Below are 20,619 nucleotides of genomic sequence, written 5' to 3'. Positions count from 1 at the left end.
GTGCCCTAGTTTAGATCATCATCATCTTTTGCCTAGATGACTGCAATACTTAACTATATCATCTATTGCAGAGATTCTCAACCCTGGCTGCAGATTAGAATCCTCAGGAGAACTTTTTAAAAATACTGAAATCTGGGCCCCACTCCAGACCAATTAAATCAGAATCTCTGGGAATGGGGCCTGGGTAATGTACAGTGTAAAAGCTTCCCAGGTGATTCTAATGAACAGCCAAAGCTGAGGACCACAGTCTGCAGCTTCTCCCCATTCCGCTCTGCCTGATACACTGTTATCAGATTACATCTTTCTGGAGCACACTAGTGATCAGGCAGTTTCTGTGGGTAGAACTTTCAGTGACTCCTCATTCCTATGTTCTTCACATTCAGGATGTGGTCGCCCAGCATTGGTAGCACCTGGGATGTTAGAAATGCAGAGTCTCAGGCCCCACCCCAGACCTACTGTAACAAGATCCCAAGGTGATTGGTGTGCACATTAATGTTTGAGAAGCACTTCTCTACTCACAAAGGTGCAGACTTCTTGGCTTGGTCTTCAGGTCCCTCTACATCTGTCCCTAACCTGCTTTCCAATCTTATTTCCTCTAGCCAGACAGAACATTCACCCCAATGAACTTTTGCTCATCCTGTTATTTGAGCTCATGCACCCGTTCTTCACATCTCTGCATATCTAAGCCATACCCATGTTTTAAGATCTGTCTTAGATGCTACCTGTTCCAACTTTCTTGCTATCCCCAGGAGAATGTTTTCCCTCTTCTGAATTCTTACAGCATTTTATTTGTTCTTCTCTTAGCGTGTTCGGCACTGTCTTCCTCGTATTATCTTCCCTTAGTGGGCTGTATAAGCTTGTCTGATTTGTCTTCCAATGCCAGGATTAATATGTGGCATATAGTAGTTGCTCAGTAAAAATTCTTGAATGAGTAAATGAATGAATGCATTTAAGAATTAATACCAAATGAATCACTTTTCTCTATTTTCTATTTTTCTTTATTGCCCTGATAATATAGGACATAAATTATCCTTTACATGTCAGCTCTAAGGAATGAATATGGAGGTTAAGATTGAGGAGAACGTATGACTCACTATAAGCCAGTATGAGAATTTCCTCCAGATGTTTTCTCCTTAGAATCCCTTATCTTTCCCAAGTCCTAGTCTCTTTATAAGCAATCCTGACATAATAAAATGTTATTATAGTATTTGATAAATGGGGACTCAGGGGAGGAATAATTCACTTTAGAAAAATGATTCAAAGTTGGATTTATTCTGTTGGTAACCTCCTCCTAAGTTTAAAATAGCATTTGATTTTTAGTACAATACCATATTCTCATTTTAAGAGGCATATCTATTACAAATTGAAATACAAATGTGCTAATCTCTGAGTCATCTGAATCGCTCTGATTAAGATCACATATGAGGAATAGGGTGTATTCTCCAAGGATGGAAGAATTGATTTCACTTTTGATAAACTTGGCCCCCAGCTCCATTTTTTTCCCAAACAACCACTGAGTATTTATTGCTCAAGATTGTACAAAGTGTTGGAACATACAAGAGAAGTTCATTGCTTGTATCCATAGAGATTCAAATCTGGTTGGGAAGAAAATATTTGAATAAAGAGATGATTAGAGGATAAAGCAATAGTGATCTCATTAAGAGATCACTGGTGTTAAATAGATGTGATGAGAGATCAGTGGTAAATCATCAGAGATAGATGAAGAGTCTGGAACAGGAAAGTTTTCATGAAGTCAGTGGGACTTAGGTTGGACGTAAGGGTAGAGTTTGTGTACGAGAGGAGAGAACAGCATGTGCGTGTTGAGAGGAGGCAGGAGTATTTGGAGGTGGGGAGTGAATGGGCTAGTCAGCAATCCAGCTTCATTAAAGGGAAAGTTCTTCACAGTCATTCAACAAATATCCGTTGCACATTCCTTGTAATCCTTTGGGACAGACATTGTGCCTGGGGATACGGCAGTGAACAAGTACTGCCTCTTCCATGTGGCACTGACAATAGAATGAAGAAACAGACATTAAACAAAACACATTTGAAGTTGAGCTAAATACTGTGAAAGGACAGTACAAGGTGCTCCAGGAACCTGTAAGAGGGGGTTGTCTCCACTCCTTTAGCCATCACTTAGTGGCTAGTTTACTCCATCAGCTACCTGTGTTCCTGAGCAACAGCCTACTTACTTAACAAACCTTTGTTAAATCCCTACTGGGGATTGGGCTCTGTGCTGATTCCTGTGGAGACTAAGATAAGCTCTGGGAGTTATCTTCTGGGCCAATGGGGAAGAGAGACATGTAAACAATATAATGTGAAAAGGGCTTTCATAGAGGTAAGAGCAAAATATTATGAGAGCACAGATATTTTCCACAGCAGTGGGAAGTATGATTAGATCAGTAGAGTAGGCCCCAGAATGATGGCTCTTTGACAGTCAAGCAGAGGAGTTCAGATTTAATGCCGCAGCGTGGTAGTGAGCTACGTGGGTTCTGTGTGGGGAAAGAAATGTGAGCAAAAAATGTGATAGAAGAATGAATTTTTATGCCAGAGAAGGCCAGGATGAGAGCTTTTAGAGTAATCCATGCATGATGTGATAGCAAAAAATATAGAGGAAGGAATAGATTCAGGAGGTATTTAAGAAACTGGACAGGACTGGATAGCAGATTGGGTAAAGAGCTATAATGGTCAGAGGTGACTCAGTGCCTCTAACCTGACAAATTGGAACAATTGTGGCATCTGTGATGGCAACAGGAGTGTTGAGGGAAGACCTATATTGAACAGTAAGCCTGCTTTGGGGATGCTGCGTCATGGAGGCCTTCAACTACTGTATCCAGTTGGAGATGTACTATTGAGGTAAGAAGTTATGTACTGCTGAGGTAAGAAGCAGAGTCTTCAGTTCAAAAGTGATTTTGGAGGATTTGAAACTATATGGACTCAGGGAAGAGAAAGAGAAGCATAAAGAGCTAAGTCCAGGACCCAAGACTTGGGAGACACCCAGTGTTAGGGGGTAAGAGAAGCAAAAGGTACTAGAAGGAGGGTGGCAGTGGGGGGGAAGAGGAAGAGAGGGAGGAAGAGGAAGAAAGAGTTGTTTTTTGTTTTTAAAGCAGTTAAAAGGATAGAAAGTAAGGTAAGATAGTGTAGTCTGATGGAACTAGAAGTGTTTCAGGTAGCAAGATCTGTAAAAGTTAATCCAAGCAATTTCTTTTTAATACCTTCCCATGCATAAGACATTGCAAGATATGCAAAGATGACTAAGAGAGCTCCAAATCTAAGACCTTTCAACCTGTTAGAGTAAAATATATGAAAGTGCTGTTTTTATAGGTTAGAAATTGTTGCATAGAAGCAATTTCTTGTGGTACAGCCTAACAGACAAGGAGACATACACACAAATGCCTTTAATATGGGGAAGACAGCGAGAAGCTCACCAGGAGAGCCAGACAACGTCCTGTATTTTCATACATATCTGTGTCCTTTCATACATAATTTATTCCTAAAAATGCATATGAAAGGCAAATGGTTAAAAGTCAGATTTATGTAGGGTAGGTGGTTTCTGTTACTATAAGTATGTATGTGAAATTCTGAATTATGCCTTTACCTGGTATACTTTCAGCATTTATTACCTTTTCTTTAATTTTCTTCTTTTCTCCACAATTAAACCCACAGTCTACCTGCTTAAGTCCAGTAAGCATCTGATTGAGGTACAAGAGTCCACATGGCTGATGATTTCTACCTTTGTCTTCCTAATACAATGGTGTGATCTCTACTTCTCAATACAACATTAGTAATAGCGCTTTCATTTTTCCATTTTCCATTGATTTTTATGTTGCAAGAGGTAATCACGGATTCAAATATTTGCATGCACAAGCACTGCTGTACAAAGACAACCGTGTTCCTGAAACTGAACTGTACTTGGCAGGCGGCACCACCAGGCCTAGCTAGAAACATTTGTGAGCAATTGAAAAATCTACATTTTGGCACAGGAAAGGCATTTTAGACATGTCTGTTTTGGTTGGATATAGGTTTGGCTGCTGTAAATAGACTCCAAATAATAGTGGCTTATACAGGATAGGGATTGATTTCTCTCTTGTGTAACAGTCTGGGCATTAGCCATTCACGCCTGTGTCAGGGACTGAGGCTCTTCGTTCCATCCCTAGAGTGTTGCCCTTGTCTGTATGGCCCAGAATGGCTCACTGCCGCCATATCCCTGTTCTAGCCAGCAGGAAAGGCAAAAGGGCAAGGGAAGGGTATGGCCTTATTCTTTAAAGGTGCAGTCTGGAAGTGGCACTTACATCTCTTCAGCTCACATCCCACTGGCCAGAACATAGTCACATGGCTATCCCAGGCTGCAAGAAAGACTGGGAAATGTAGTTATTATTCTGGGTGACCAGAAAGTAACATTTCTATTAATATAGAGGAAGAGGAGACATATTGGGACAATCCATAGCCTCAGCCACACTGTCCATATGTGATGTGTGAAAGGGCATGTTATAGATTGAATTGTGTCTCCTAAAAGGATATGCTGATGTTGTAATGCCTGTACCTATGAATGTGACCTTTCTATTTGGAAATAGAATCTTTGAAGATGTTCTTAGCTAAGTTAACCTGGGATTATACTAGAATAAGGTGGGTCCTAATCCAGTCTGAGTGGTGTCCTTACAAAAGAGGAGAAGAGGCACAGAGACAGACAGAGGGAGGGTGGCATGTGAAGATGGAGGCAGAAATGCATTTACGCTGAAGCTGCAAGCTGAGAATTCCCGGGGCTACTAGCAGCTGGGAGAGATAAGAAAGGATCTTCTCGGTGAGTCTTGGAAGTAAGCATGGCCCTGAACACCCTGAATTTGGACTTCTAGTCTGGAGAATTGTGAGACAATAAATTTCTGTCATTTTGAGCTGCCCACTTTGTGGTACTTTGTTACCCTAGGAAACAGCCCTAGGAAGCTAGTACAAGACAGGTATATGAAAGGCCAGGACCACCCATCACACAGTCTGTCCCAGTGCACAGAGAGGAGGAATTTCTTCTGCCCAGGGGGCTGGGGATGGCCTTATGGAGGTTCAGTGGGTGCGAAATGGAAAAAGGAAAGTGCCAATGCTAGGTATCAGACGTATAAACCTGATATAATTGAGACAATGCAGAAGTTATAGAAAGAGGAAGAGACGGTGGAGAAGGGAGCGGAGAGAACAATGTTAGTAAAGGCATACAGGTAGGAAAAAACAAGTCTAGGAGATAGCTCGTCTGTTTTGCTGAGGAACAAGAATAATAAATGTGATTGTGAAATAAGCTTGGAAAGGGTGGTAGGGGCCAGATTATAGTGGTGCATGCATGCCAGGTGATAGGGTTTGGGCTTTCTTCTGTAAGCAATGGGGAGCCATTGATGATTTTTGAGCAAGGAACATAATTATGGCTGCACTTTAGAAAGGTAGCTATAGCAACAGTACGTAAGATCAGTTGGAGCAGAGACACTGAAGGGAGGAGGAACGTTAAGAAGGCATTACAGTCCAGTAGAGAGGTTAATGTGGGCCTAAACGGAAGTCGTGCCCTTGGAAATAGAAAAGATGGGGCCACATGTGAGGGCAGGAGTCAAGTGCTAAAGTCAAAGAAGCTGGGCAGAGAAAGGCTGTTGGTTTCCTGTATCTCTGGAGTGGCAATTGTACTGTATTTTCATTCAGCCAGTGTACTGTAGCCTCAGTTTTGCTGACTCTAGGGCCAGCCCCTAGAATAGTTCATTCTCTGCCCAGAGCATCTCAGCGGGCACTCATCACTTCCCCTGGAACTGTAGCAGCTGTTGGCCCGGCAATGCTGTGAATTTCTCTCCCTGTGCTGCCAGGAGAGCAGCTGCCAGCAGCAGCTCTGGACAGACACATCTCAGGGATGTGGAAGCTGTTCAGCTTGGGATGGGGCAGCTTGGCCAGGGTGAAGTTGGTCTACATGGATTCGCCCCACCCTTTTCCAGGCCAGTTTCTCACTCTAGCTAGATGTCAGCCATGCATACTAGGTTTGGTTGGGTATTTTATTACAGTGGTAAGTGACTGCATTTAGGGACAAACTTTGTTGAACTGCTTTTTTCATCTTTTCTTGGAAAAGTTCTTCCTCTGGAAGCCATTACTCTGTCACCCTTTGGCTTTGCTTCCTATTCTGCTTTGATCCTGCACACCTTTTGTCCTCTCCCATACTGTGCTCAGTGCAGACATCCTCATTAAAACCCACACAGCTCTGGATTCCTTGTAAAGTCTGACCCTGTGGTCCCATCCCTCTCCTCCTGCCCCTCCCCCGTAGAAAGCATGCAGGAGGCTGCAGATGGAACTATAGCGATCATTTGATTCTGTCTTATTCTGCGTTGTTTAAGGTAGGTAGTATGGCTTCCCCATCCCTTTGAATTGTGGAAGGACCCTGTTAGTATCTGAAACTCTGTCAGCCTAGTTTGACTAAGAGCAGAGATAGAATATTATGTGAGGGCAGGAAGCCTTTCGAGGGAGGATGTTCTTGCGTTTTCTTTGGCTCCTTGAAGAGTATAAATGTATTCCTATTTGTTGCTGAGCCTTTGATTGTCTCTTCAAAGTGAAATCTGTGTTAATATTGCCCAGCATTTTTAAGACATTGGCTGGTTTTTTGTTTTTGTTTTTATTTTTTTTACATAGACTTGCTGTAAATTACCTTTCAGTCATAGCTCACTTGGTTTTGTTCTCCTACTTTTAATAGCTCATTTCTTTCTGTTATTTTGTCGTAGTTTTTTTTTTCCTGTTGAGTTTTTAGAAGAATACTCCTACAATGCTATCCTGCTATGTTCCTTACAGAGACCTTTCATTATTTTATAACCTACTGCCAATATCTTTTCTCCTTCCAGCTCTCCTTCTCCTCAACAAATATTTATTGAACATTTTAAAGGCATTGTTCTAGACTCTTAGGGGGAGAGGTCCAAAGAAGTAGAAGTAGTGGTTGATACCCACACAGATTTATAATCTAGTCAGGGATAAAATATACCTGAAGACAAAAACATAGATCTTCAATATAAGGCAATATATGGTAAGACATTGGTGGTTCAGTGGTAGAATTCTTGCCTTCCATGCAGGAGACCTGGGTTTGCTTCCTGGCCAGTACACTTCATGTGCAGCAACCACCTGCCCATGTGAAGGATTGCATGTTGCTATGATGTTGAATAGCTTTCAGTGGAGCTTTCAGACTAGGAAGAAAGGCCTGGTGATCTATTTCTGAAAATTAGCCAATGAAAATCCTATAGGTCACGAAGATCTGATCTGCAGCCAATCGTGGGGATGGTGCAGGACCTGACAGCATTTTGTTTTGTTGTGCATGAGGTTGCCATGAATCTGGGGCCGATCTGACAACAACCAAGTATGTACTGCCGAAAATCAGCTCAAAGGCAGTGGAGATGGCATGAAGTTGGTGTGGTCAGGAAACTTCAGGGAGGAAATGGGATTTGAGCCAGACCTTGAAGAAAATGGGTAAGAGTTTGATATATGGGGAGGGGAGAGATATTCTAGGCAGAAGTGGTGCAGCAGAAGAAAAGTACAAAACACTCTTGGGGTGCACTGAATAGACTGATCTTCTTACAAGTGTAGAGGAAGAACTGGACAAAGGTACATAGGGTCGTACTGTGGAGGGCGTTGACTAGTGACCAAGGGCAGATTAACAGTAAGCAAGGTACGCACAGGCTTACAGTAAGCAAGATATGCACGGCTTTGCTTTGTTTACTTACTAATCTGTAGTGCACAATTTCACATGGGTTTCACCACGTCTTTGATGTGGCAAAAACAGGTGAAAATTATGCACTACATGTTAGTAGGTTAAGCACGAGTAGGCCCTGTGTACCTTGCTTATTGGGTAATCGGTTCCTGCTAGTGACTAAGAGATTTGGCTCTATGCAGTAGCCGCTGAAAACCACTGAAGGTTTGAACAGCTTCGTGTCTGAGATCAGCTATGAACTCTGTTGAGGAAGATTAACCTGGTGGTGGTTTGTTGGTACTTAACTTATATTAACTTGGTACTTACCATATACTGCCTTATACTGAAGACCTGTGTTCTTGTCTTCAGGTATAATTTTGTCTTTGATTCCAACTCACAGCAACTCTATAGGACAAAATAGAACTGCCCCATAGGGCTTCCAAGACTGTAATATCTACAGAGGAGCCATAATGGCACAGTGGTTAAGCACTTGGCCGCTAACTGAAAGGTCGGCAGTTTGAACCCACCAGCTGCTCCAAAGGAGAAAGATGTGTCAGTCTGCTCCCATAAAGATTATGGCCTTTCATGGGGCAATTCTACTCTGTCCTATAGATGGGGTTGCTATGAGTTGGAATTGACTCGACGGCAATGGGTAATCTCTGTGGAGGCAGAGTGCCACATCTTTCTTCCGTGGAGCAACTGGTGGGTTCAAACCACTGACCTTTCGATTAGCAGCCGAGTGTTTAACCACTGTGCAACCAGGGCTCCTGGTGGTTTGCTAAATGATGAGAAACTTGATACAGTGAAACCAGTTACCACAGTAGATAACAAGGATCTAAACTGAGGTGGGATGGTCGGAGTGAAAAGAGTAGGGATGTATCCATCCATCCATTTAGCAAATATGTATTGTGTTCTTATCGTGTGCCAGACACTTGCCAGGCAGGACAGGTTCTGCCCCCTGCACTCCTGGAGCTTACAGTCTAGGGACAGATGGAAAACACCTGGCGCTGGAAGGATCTACAGGAACTGCTGACAGACAGGGGTTCAGGTTTCAAGTGAGCTGGGAAGCACAAAAGAAAAGGGGGCTGTGAAGTTTCTTTTGGAGTTGGGTGACTGGTAAATTAATGGTTCCTCTAATAGAAATATAGAAGTTAGGAGGAGTTGTTTTTGAAGAGCTAGAATATGAGAAATTTGTCTTTTGGATGTTGAGTTTAAAGTATTAGAAGGATTAAAGCTGAAATTTCCAGTAATTGACAGAAAATGAAAAACAGAAAATGGCTGTGTTCAGTGCAAAAAAGAGGTCTAGGCTGTTGGTAGAGATTAGGCATGTTCGTTAGAGAGATGATGGTTGAGACTAGAAATATTTGTGATTTCCCAGGGTAAGGGCTTAGAAGGAAAAGAAAAGGGAAATTTCCTTGTATTATCTGTGAGGCTCAAACTGTGGAGAGTAAAAGGGATTTAAAAGATATGTTTATTTGTGTATTCATTCAGTAAACATTTTTGGGAGGTATCTGTGTACCAGGCAGTGAGTTAGGTACTGGGAATAGAGACAAACGAGCCGATATCCTGTTCACATGAACACTGAGTTTGCAGTGTATTAAGGAGATAGATGTGGAAAGTAAGCCTGCTCATTTGGCTGATTATGAGTAGTGTTACCGTATGGGAGGGATGCAAGGGAGTAGGAGCTAGGTATTTCAAGAATCTGGTAGACACTCAACGTGTAATACTCCTTTTCAGTGGGAGGTTAGATACACAATTAATTAAAGAGAAATTCATCTAGAGTCCATGTTCTTGGCCTTGGGCCCAGTATTTGAGTGTACACAGTCTCTGTAGTTACGTCACCTACTGCTGATGGATTCCTCCTCTAGAGTTGAGTTCAAAGTTGTTCATAGATCTCATAGGATAGCCATGGATTGAAAAGCACAGTCAGCTGGCCATGGGGAATATTATCGCCATGACTGCAAATCAGAAAGGGGCAGAGGCCCCGAAGTTCCTCTTCGGGTATGGAGTGACCTTGAGGAGGAAAGTGGGAGGAAGTGGGAAACCACCGGAAGGGAGAGCCCCGACTTCCTGGGACCAGTGCATCACTCATTCATCCTGTATGTTCTGGGGAGCTGTTTGTTCCCTCCGGGAAAGTTTGACCAGATGTAGCATCTGGTATTGAGCAAGGGTTAGCTTCCCTTCCCTGTGGCTCAAGCTGCCGTTATTTAGGGACTAACAAAAGGACTCTTGGTGAGTTTTACATTGGCTCAGTCCATATAGAATCTAAGGTGGTGGTTGGGTTTTTTTTTTTTTTTTTTTGGAGAAAGAGTCAGGAAGGCTCATCACACATGGATAAAGCAGGATGAAGAGACACAGGAAAGGTAACTTGGGTAGTGGCCAGTCTTTGGAACCGAGAAACAGTTCATTTAGCAGAATTCATTCACTGGGGCGGGGGAGGGGGAGGGTGTGGGTTCCGCCACTTACTAGCTGTGTGATTTAGGTTTTTAATCACCTCAGTTTCCTCATCTGTAAAATGAGGATAATTATACACCTATCTCATGGAGTTGCTGTGCTGATTAGATGAATTAATATATGTGAAGCCCTTAGGACAGTGCTTAGCACACAGTAAACATAAATAGTAGCTACTATTAATCTCATCCTCAGAAGTTGGGACTGAGTATAGGTATACTAAAAGGAGCCCTGGATGCTCAGTGGTTAAAGCACTCTGCTGCTAACTGAAAGGTTGATGATTTGAACCCACCAGCAGCTCTGCTGGAGAAAGATGTGGCAGTCGGCTTCTGTAAAGAGTACAGCCTTGGAAACCCTATGGGGCAGTGCTGTTCTGTCCTATAGGGTCGCTATGAGCTGGAATTGACTTGACGGCAACGTGTCAGGATAGTTATACTAGGAGCCCTGGAGGTGCAACAGTTAAAATGCTTGTCTGCTAGCTGAAGGGTTGGCTGTTTGAATCCATCAGCTGCTCCGAGGGAGAAAAGACCTGGAGGTCTGCTCTCGTAAAGATTTCAGCCTAGAAAACCCTATGGGGGCAGTTCTACTCTGCCCTATAAGGTTGCTAGGAGTCAGAATCGACAACATAGTTATACTGGGTAAAACGCTGATAGATTAGATTCACTGATATTCCCTCTACAGGGTTAAGTGTACCTAAGCCTGACCTGGGTAATATGTCAATCTCTGTTTTCTTCAGATGCCCCTGTGGGCCTTCATACCTGACAAACTCATCTTCCCTGCTGATTTGTATAATATGGCTGCATCGGGCAGGGCATATACAATTATGTGACTCCATATAATTGTATGTCCAGTAACTATAAAACTCAGCAATTGTATGTTTTGTCCCATCCTCAGATATTAATATTCAAAGGTGCTCTTCAGCAAAAGATGTAATTCAACCCTGGCATGTTACTTGTAGATCAAGACTCATGATGGTCCAGTGGAGGAAATTTGTAATACAATCACCCTCTGATATGCTTGTCCTCACGCAGTCAATAAACCAATTGCCATCGAGTCGATTCTGACTCATGGCAATCCTATGTGTGTCATAGTAGAACTGTGCTCCATCAGGTTTTTCAATGGCTGATGTTCTGGAAGTAGATCACCAGGCTTTTCTTCCTAGGTGTGTTTGGGTGGACTCAAACCGCCAGCTTTTTAGTAAGGAGCTGACAAAGTCCATAAAACCAAAGGAAAAAACCAAACTCGTTGCCATTGAGTTGAGTCCGGCTCATAGCGACCCTGTAGGACAGAGTAGAACTGCCCCATAGAGTTTCCAAGGCTGTGATCTTTACGGAAGAACAGTCACGTCTTTCTCCTGAAGAGTAGCTGGTGGGTTTAAAGCACCAACCTTTCGGTAAGCATTCGAGTGTTTACCCACTCTGCTACCAGGGCTTCTTCTAGAGTCCATAGTTAGCTCTAATTGCCAAATCTTTGTGTTTCTATAAAAGTTACAGTGCTGAGATGAACAGGTCCCAAATGTGACCTGGGTGAATAAAAGAACTCCAGGTCTGTTCAGTCTCCTGCAGTATACATCATCAAGACCAGAAGGCTCTGTCAGAAGCACAACAAACGGAGGCTCCCAAGCTTCTAGCAGATGGCTTCATATCATTCTTTCAGAGTAGGGAAAGACAAAGGGCAGGTTGGAAGCACAACATGCTTTTATGAGCAGTTGGGGGGATGCTGGGGACTACAGAGAGCTTCCTGTGTCTCTGGGAACTCCACTGGAATGTCAGCGGCCACACTTCAGGCTTTCAGCTTGCAGAGCAGAGACACACTGATGATCACATCCCTTGACAATAGTGCGGCGTGAGGAGAGCTTTTAGTATTCATTCTCTCAGCTCTTGTAAGCCCCATAATAATTCTGAAGTAGACACAGGAAGTGATGTGTGTCTGGTTCACAGGATCTTTAATTCTCATGAATTTGCAGCCAATTAAATGAATTGACTTTGATCCAGTTCTCTTTAAAGGCAAAAGCCATGTCATCTTTATTGGGAGCTAAGTGTGTCAAGTGGGAGGGTTTACAAGATAAGAAGAAAAGACAGTCTCTGCCGAATGGACTTTTATAACTGAAATGGGGGAAATCAGGCAGGCTGAGAGAGAATAATAAGAACACGTGCACTTGGGCACATGAATCTAAAAATAGGACCCCATTTAAAGCAGGTTCCAGTAGCTTACCAGGAAGGGAGAGAAACTGGAGTACTCAGGAGGGCCGCGAGCTTGGTTCAATCAGGGAAAGGTAAAAGGATAGTTAGGTTCTCAATTAGATTTGGTCCCCAGTTAATTGACATAAAGACTCATATCTAATTCCTGCGCTGCACTGAAGATCACGCTGTGAGGGAAACAGTCATGTGTGAAGGGCTCAGTGTTAATGAAGAATTTTGGGAGAATGAGAACAAAGTAAGGTTTGGATTTTTTAGAGGTGAAAAAGAATTATCTTTTCTGTGGGCTCCTGTCTTGAAACACTCGCAGCTATCATTGCCCTTCAGCTTTTAAATTCCCAGGAGGATCAATGGACACAGCTCTACTTCTTAACATATTCTGGCTACAGCAGGTTAAAGAACCAGGATTCTGAATGAATCGAACAGACTAGGATTATCTTCAGCGGTAGGATGCTGAGCCGTGTTTGCCAATTTCTGCTTAAGCAGTCGGGACAGGGCATCCTTGCATGAAATTCAGACATCCCTCCCTGGCAGCCTCCGTACTAAAGTAGAGGTTGCAGAACGAGTCTGGCAGCTCTCAGCCTGAACCCTTGTAAACAACAGATGTTCATAACTAAGTTCTGGGGGTGGGGTGGGGGTTTCTGTTGATGCTTGAAATTCTTTGAATTTGCAGGCAGCATCTCGGGGATTTAGCAAAAGGAGGAAGTTGGTGTGGAATTTGATTGTGCAGTATACAGGTAGAAATGATGCCTCAGATGGATTTCTTTGGAAGACAAAGCACAGGCTGTTGAGGGAACTCTGAGTGGAGAGCAGGTGACCCCAAGAAGGCAGGCATAATTAAGAAAGGCTCAGCCTTTTAGGTGTATTGACGTCCTGCCCACCTCGCCTCCCCTCTTTTTTATACACGGACGGAATTTGTCAGCCACTGCCTGACTTGTGTTTTAGCTGGTAATGGGTGGAAATGTGTGTCCTTCCCTACCACAGAGTGCTACATACCCATTCATGCAGATATACTGGCAGACTCACCGTGTAGTCTGTTCCATTAGCACCTCCTGAAGCAATTCTAGTTCTTATAATATGCAGATTAATAGGATATTGTTAGGGAGTTTTGTCTTGGATTCTAACCTTACTCTTGTACCTTTTCAGTATTGATTTTGCCAGGTCTCCATTACATCATTAATTGGAGGTAGGTAAAGAGAATGTGGCTTATTAAGACTTCAGTACTGCTGCTTCTCACTCCCTCAGCCCCCTAGACACACGTTCTGGGTTTCCAGCCAAATGATGAGTGTGTAGGAAAACCTTCCACTTTATATCATAGCCAAGAAATGCCATAATGGAAAACATATATATCTTTAGTGGGCCTTCTCGGTACCAAACTGCAGAAGAGTTTAGAAGTGCTCTCACCTTTAATCAAATGAAAGAAAGCATTTTATCAAGTCTGGGCCTGTTTTCTGAGCCACTCTAATTAACCAGAAAGAACTGGCTTGAAAATGTTTGATAAAATCACTGACTATTTTGGGGGCTAAGAATATCTTTATACTGTTACTCCTTCTGGAAAACAAGTTCATTCCTGCCATTTTCTCCATTAATATGAAAGTTTTGGTAAATACCGTTTGTGGTATTTGAGGTTCATTTTCTTTCTTTCAGCAAATAATTTATCGAGCACCTATTCTGTGCCAGGGAGTCTCTGGGTGGCACAAATGCTTAAGCACCAGGCTACTAAATGATATGTTGGCAGTTCAAACCCACCCAGAACACCTCAGAAGAAAAGCTTGACAATTGCTTCTGAAAGGTCGCACCCATGAAAATCTTATGGAAGCAGTTCTACTCTGAAGCAGATGGGGTTGCCACAAGTCAGAATCTATCCAACAGCAACTGGTTTGGTTTTATTCTATGCTAAGGGCTGTTCTAGGAATTAAATATACACAGAAGAATAAGGCATAGTTCTAGCTCATGGAGGTTACCATTTAAAGTGAAATATTTTAAGATTGTATATGTGTGTCTGTGTGTGTGTGCACTGTTTGTCATCTGACAGGAAGGTGTAGACCTCAAGGTTGAGGAGTTAGAATTGTTGAGTGACCCTTTTAGTCACTTGTATTACATGTGATTAAGTAATAAACACTTGGCCTTGTCCTCATTATCAGCAATGACCAACAGGTCCTGTGCAGATGCTGGGGACGCAGAGAGAAATAGGACCCAGCACCTGCTCTCACGAGGCCCATGGTGTCATGTGGAAAACAGAGGTTTATGAAAGAGATAACAACACAAGGCAACATACACTCAACTGCCAAAGGACAAGGAAAGATGGGGGGAATGATTTCTTTTTATTTTACAGAGTGGGATTTGTAATTTTTTTTGTTTTGACATAATTTTAGACTTATAGGAAAGAATAATGCAAAGAATTCCTATATACCCCTTACCCAGACTGCCCAAAAAATGTTAATGTATTACATTTGCTTTATTCTTTTCTTTTTGCCTCTTTAGAAACACATACACATACACACACACACTAGTTTTTTTGAAACATTTGAGAGTAAATTGCAGATATGACTGATGTTCCTTTACCCCTACAAGCTTCAGTGTATGTGTACTAAAAGCAAAGATCCTCTCTTACATACTCAAAGTACACTTATCAAAATCAGGACATAAAAATTAACATAATAATATTATATAATCCCCAGAACCTTATTCAGATTTTACCAATTGTTCCAAAAATTTTCCTTATGACAAAAGAAAATCCAGGATTATGCATTTCATTCAGTTGTCATGTCTCTTCAGTTTCCTCTAATGTGGAATGATTTCTAAGTCTTTCTTTATATTTCATAACATTGACATTTTCTTGGCTGGTGTAGCCCAAATGTTGATTTTTCTAATTCCACCATTACTTCTACATTTATCAGTTGGAATTCTATTCTAAGGAAGAGCTTTCCCATCTCCCCCATTTACTTGTTTGTTTATATTTATGAGGACTCAAGGATTCTTATTTTATTCAGCAGGTTATAATCCTCTACCATCTTTATTTGTTTTGATGCTCATATTGTCCCAGATTTGGCCAGCGGAGCCCCTTCAGGCTGGCTCCTTTGCCCTGTTGACATGTCCCCACTGAGTACTTTCTTACTTTCTGGCACAACAAGATGTTCCAGGCTCATCTTGTACTTCCCCTGCTTCAGCTCTGGAGCCAGCTGTTTTCTTCAAAGAGCCCTGGTTCCTCTAGTGGAAAGTGTTATTTAGAAACCATACGTACACTCATTGTTACTGGGCCATCATTTCTAGTTTCTCTCAGCAGAGAGAGCTAGGAAATATACGTATGTATATAGACACATATATGTCCACATACTTCTCTACCTATTTCTCTTATCTATCTAAATGTTGTTGTGTGCCGTTGAGTTGAATCTGACTCAGAGTGACCCTATAAGACAGAGTAAAATTGCCCCATAGGGTTTCCTGGGCTGTAATCTTTGTACAGGAGGAGATTGCTAGGTCTTTGCTCCCGTGGAGCTGCTGATGGGTTCAAACATCCGACCTTTCAGTTAGCAGCCAAATGCTTAACTATTGCACCCCCAGGGCTCCTGTCTTGTTGTTGTCTGCCATCGAGTCAATTCCTACTCATACCTGTCTTTATTAAAGATAGGAGTTCTCACTGATATCTTCCCTTCCAATCCACATGTTTTATTCTGTTTTCTCTCCTTTCCTTATTTGTAACTCTGTTCTCTGAACAGTGAGAAACCTGGTTCCCATTATCCATAATATATTTATTTACTTGCGTAGTCCTGGGATGTACAGAAAGGAGTTTCAGAATTGGTGACCCATGCCTCTGAGTAAGAAAACTACTAACTAGAGTTTAATATTGGTTTAGAGTTCTTTTTGCTTACAGCTTTGAGGACCAAAATACAGTGTTCAAAAAAGTTAGTTGGCTAGTGTTATGGATTGAATTGTGTCCCCCCCAAAATATGTGTTGTAAATTCTAACCTCTGCCTGTGGTTAAAATCCCGTTTATTAATGTGTTGTGTTTGTTATGTTAATGAAACAGGATTAGGTTATGTCAGTGAGGATTAGGTTATGCTTATTATGTTAATGAGGCAGGATTAGGGTGTATTGAGTCAGTCTCTTTTGAGATATAAAAGAGATTAAACAAGTGACCAAGAGAAGCAGAGACTGGGGAAGGGAGATGCCAAGCCACATGAAAATCGCCCAGGAGGAGAAGCTCAGAGATAAGAACCTCCTCCAGAGATGAAAGAGAAAGCCTTCCCCTAGAGCCAGCATCCTGAATTCGGGCTTCTAGCCTTCTAACCTCTGAGAAAAAAATTTCTGTTTGTTAAAGCCACCAGTTTGTTATATCAGCACTAGATAACTAATACAGCTACTTCCTTCTCCCCCATTTCCCAGACCTTCAAGGCATTTATTCATTTGAAATACAATTTGATTTATTTATTTCACTTAGTTTCATCTCCAGAATGGGATCTTGATTGACATTTCTCACTGCCAAGTCTTTTCTCTTGACCTGGAGATTGAGCAGTCTCAGGAGATGTGAGAGACCTGCTTATCCATAGATTAAGTCAGGATTTTAGCAGAGATCAGTGCGATGGGGCAGTAGTCCAGACAAAGAGCATGCACTGAGGACCATTCTGTGGACTTTCCCCCTATTCCTGGACCTTTCTGGGCTCTGGGCAAACCACTTTATGGATTGAGAGCTTTGTCAATTTCTCCTAAGACTACCCCTCTCACATTCTCCCTGCTATTCTCTATGATCACCCTTTGCATTCAGGGAACCAAGCACCATGTTTTCATCTCAGCTCGAGGCTATGATGGCATGGACTGTTTACTAGCAGCTCTTGTAATATGCTTGATGTAGGACCTTTGGATGAAATTAATGTGGTCTCTCAGAGGTGAAGCCCTAGGCCACTACTCATTGACACCCAAACACGGCAGAATATTAGGTCCTGTTACTGGGCTGTTTGCTAGTTTCCTGTTCTGACATCCCTGTGACTTCTCCTCCTTAGCTTTCTTCACTCAGATGCCTTGGCCTCACTAATAGCTCTTTTGCTTCAAGTCTGGCCTGTCTCTTTTCTTCTGTCTGGAGATGGCTTCCAGACTCCCCTTCCTCTCTTCTGCTTGACTCTCTTCCTCCATCTCTCACACATTTTTTTATATTTCTCCTTCTTCCAGACACATACAACCTGGTCAGTGCTGCTGATTCCAACTGTTCTGAATCTTGCCTACAGCTTAGGTTCGAAAACAGACGGGACCAAAGCATCCTAGATGCTGTGCCAATTTCCATCCCATGAGAACAAATTACTAAAAAGCATTAGAAAATTTTAGAATGGTTTTGAGGTTAACCCTTCTGTCTTCTCGATGCTCCTTTCTGCCCCTCTCTTCCATCTCCCCTGACTCCTCCCCACCACATTATACCTTGCTGCTTTTCTGTCTCTTCTTTGTATACTTCATTTAGCAAAGGCTGGTTTCTAAAACCTTGTCCCCCATTTGCACCCTCTCTATGTGCGGAGGTGGAGTGGGTTGCTAATCAAACTAGGGTTGTTGCTATTTGTCTAATTATCTGTGCCCTTTTTGAACCTCCCATCAAGACCTAGGGAATTTCTGTCCTTTTGATCATACAGAGAGGGTGAGGCTGGGGGCCTCTATGTCAAAAGTCAAAGAAGTCACTACTTCAAGAATAAAATATATATTCTTTTATTAACTTTATCAATGAAGTTGCAAAAAGGTACAGGTCCCATTGTCTACCCTTGCATACTGTAGATGTGGAGAATGTTCCTTGGGGAGCAGCGACATTGTACCTACACCCTCCATTTCAAAATTCTCATTCCTGGAATATGCCAACAGCTTTCTCCCGATGTTCTGTAGAACATCATTTAACTTCAGCATTTCTAGTGACCTCGAATGTAAGAGGAGGAGAATCCTCAGGGTGGGGCACTTATCTCACAGGTGTGTCACAGACACTGGCAGACCCCTACAGAGCGTCAGGAGAAAGCTGTTGGCATAGGTCAGTGATTATAAGGTGTCCACTGTGACTGGAGTGCTAGACATTGTAGGAACTGCCCTCTAGAGAAGTCCTCTGGGGATGGGCTTCCCAAAGTCCAGGTCGCCCTGAACTCATATGCAAATTATGGTGTGTATGTGAGTACGTCTTTCTTCCATTTTTCTCTTCCTCCTTCCTTCCTTCATCCTTTCCTTCCTCTCTTCCTTTTTTTCCTTTTTTCAAAGAGAGTACAAACTTTTCCTCAGATTCTCAAAAGGGTCCAACCAAACAAAACAAAACCCGTTGCCGTAGAGTCGATTCTGACTAAAAGGGTCTAGGGTGTATAATCACTGCTCAAAATTTAGGAACATTTCCCTAGAAATCTTCAATCATGAATCACTATATTTTGTACCACAAGCTGGAATGCACACACACACACACACACACACACACATATTATTTAATAAATGAGAACAAGACTTTCACAAAACAAAACTTATCTTTGCTCTATGTGATGTACTCTGGTTTCTTCTATCCTGTTCTATGTTAATTCTGTTCCACTGTTTTTTATTCCATTTTTTTGAGAAATACTGGCTGGTGATCTACTACATTGTTATTTTTGACCCCACTAATAGGTTGTATCACACAGTTTGAAAAACACTGCTTTAAAAGCATTGGTTTTTAAATTTTTGGTATGCATTAAATGACCTGGGATGCTAATTTAAAATGCAGATTCCTGTACATCATTCCACCCCTAGCAAATCCAAATCTGCTGCAGAGTAACACAGGGATCCACATTTTAAACTAGTGTTCCAGGTGATTCTGATGTCAAGGTGATTTGGGGTTCTGAAGACCCACACTTAGGGAAAGTATTCTCATGGGCTTATGAGCCTGGCTGCTTAAGGCTTCAGATCACATACTTGCTTGGAGCTGGTAGAGATGGTTGATACTAGTGGCTATCATCATGGAGCCCTGCTGGCACAGTGGTTAAGAGCTTGGCTGTTAACCAAAACGTCGGCAGTTTGAATCCACCAGCCACTCCTTGGAAACCGTATGGGGCAGTTCTACGCTGTCCTGTAGGGTTGCTGTGAGTCAGAATAGACTTGTCAGTAATGAGTTAGAGTAATACTGCGGGAGAAGGATGTGGCAGTCTGCTTCCATAAAGATTTACAGCCTTAGAAACCCTATGGGGCAGTTCTGCTCTGTCCTATAGGGTCACTATGAGCTGGAATCGACTGACAGCAGTGGGTTTATTATCCGAATCCAGACAGAGAATCTTCTCATCATAGAATGGCCGTAAACACCCACCCTCACTCCTGGATCTTGATATTCTTTGCAGTAGTCCTCTTTTTCTGTTGTTTGTTATGGCCCTTGGGAAGGCAGAGAAGGAGTTAACCGAGGCTGCAGAATAGAGAGTGAAGGAACTGAAGGGTCATTTTACAGAGTGGCCGGGGTGTGGCCCAGCCTTTCAGTAGGTGCCCAGAGCCAGTCCCAAATTAGAATGGGGTGGGTTTCAGAACTGCCTTTCCTAATCACTTGCCTTTCATGTGTGGCCACATGCAGTGTGTCAACATGCTTTCCGGCGCCATTAGGCACCAGCAGTTTGCTCCCTCCGGGTTCATGGACCCTTGGTATTCCTGTTATGTGTTGTCTTAGAATAGCTCTGTGCTCTGGGGCTTGGGCAGCTGAGCAGTGTCCATTAACTCTTTCAGTACCAGGGCTTTGTAGATGCTGAGGGCTCTTTGGTTGAAATATAGCAGCAACCACAATGAAATAAGTGGTTGGTAGTCAGGAGACCTGGGTTCTTGCCTTGCTCTGTCACTATCTGAGACCTCAGGCTCCCTGATCTTCAATTTCCTCACTTAGAAAATGATAGGTTTGGTCTAGGCTCTGGACCAACTTGCAAGTCCATTCTAGCTCTGAAATTCCATGATTCTATTTTTTGTACCCTCTGGCTTTTCTCTTTGCAGTTTAAAAGTCTTCCCTTTTAAAGCCTCCCCAGGTTGATGTCTTAGTTATCTAGTGCTGCTATAACAGGAACACCACAAATGGATGGCTTTAACAGACAGAAATTTATTCTCTTACAGTCTGGGAGGCTAGAAGTCCAAATTCAGGGTGCCAGCTCCAGGAGAAGGCTTTCTCTCTCTGTCGGCTCTTGGGGAGGGCCCTCGTCATCAATCTTCCCTGATCGAGGAGCTTCTCAGCACAGGGACCCTGGGTCCAACGGACATGCTCTATTCCTGGCACTGCTTTCTTGATGGTATGAGGTCCCCATGTCTCTCTGCCCGCTTCTCTCTTTTATGTCTCAAAAGAGA

At 42.7% G+C, this 20,619-nt stretch overlaps 1 protein-coding gene across 5 annotated transcripts in view; it reads left to right on the top strand.

Annotated features, from left to right (window-relative positions):
• SRGAP2 (SLIT-ROBO Rho GTPase activating protein 2) overlaps positions 1 to 20,619 on the top strand; it is a 330,724-nt gene that overhangs the window by 109,558 nt on the left and 200,547 nt on the right. The gene's annotated exons all lie outside the window — the stretch shown is intronic.

The sequence above is a fragment of the Trichechus manatus genome, unplaced genomic scaffold (assembly GCF_000243295.1).
Source record: "Trichechus manatus latirostris isolate Lorelei unplaced genomic scaffold, TriManLat1.0 scaffold00035, whole genome shotgun sequence".
NCBI classification, from domain to species: domain Eukaryota; kingdom Metazoa; phylum Chordata; class Mammalia; order Sirenia; family Trichechidae; genus Trichechus; species Trichechus manatus.
The sequence above is the reverse complement of the archived record's forward strand: the minus strand, read 5'-3'. Positions and strand labels throughout refer to the sequence as shown.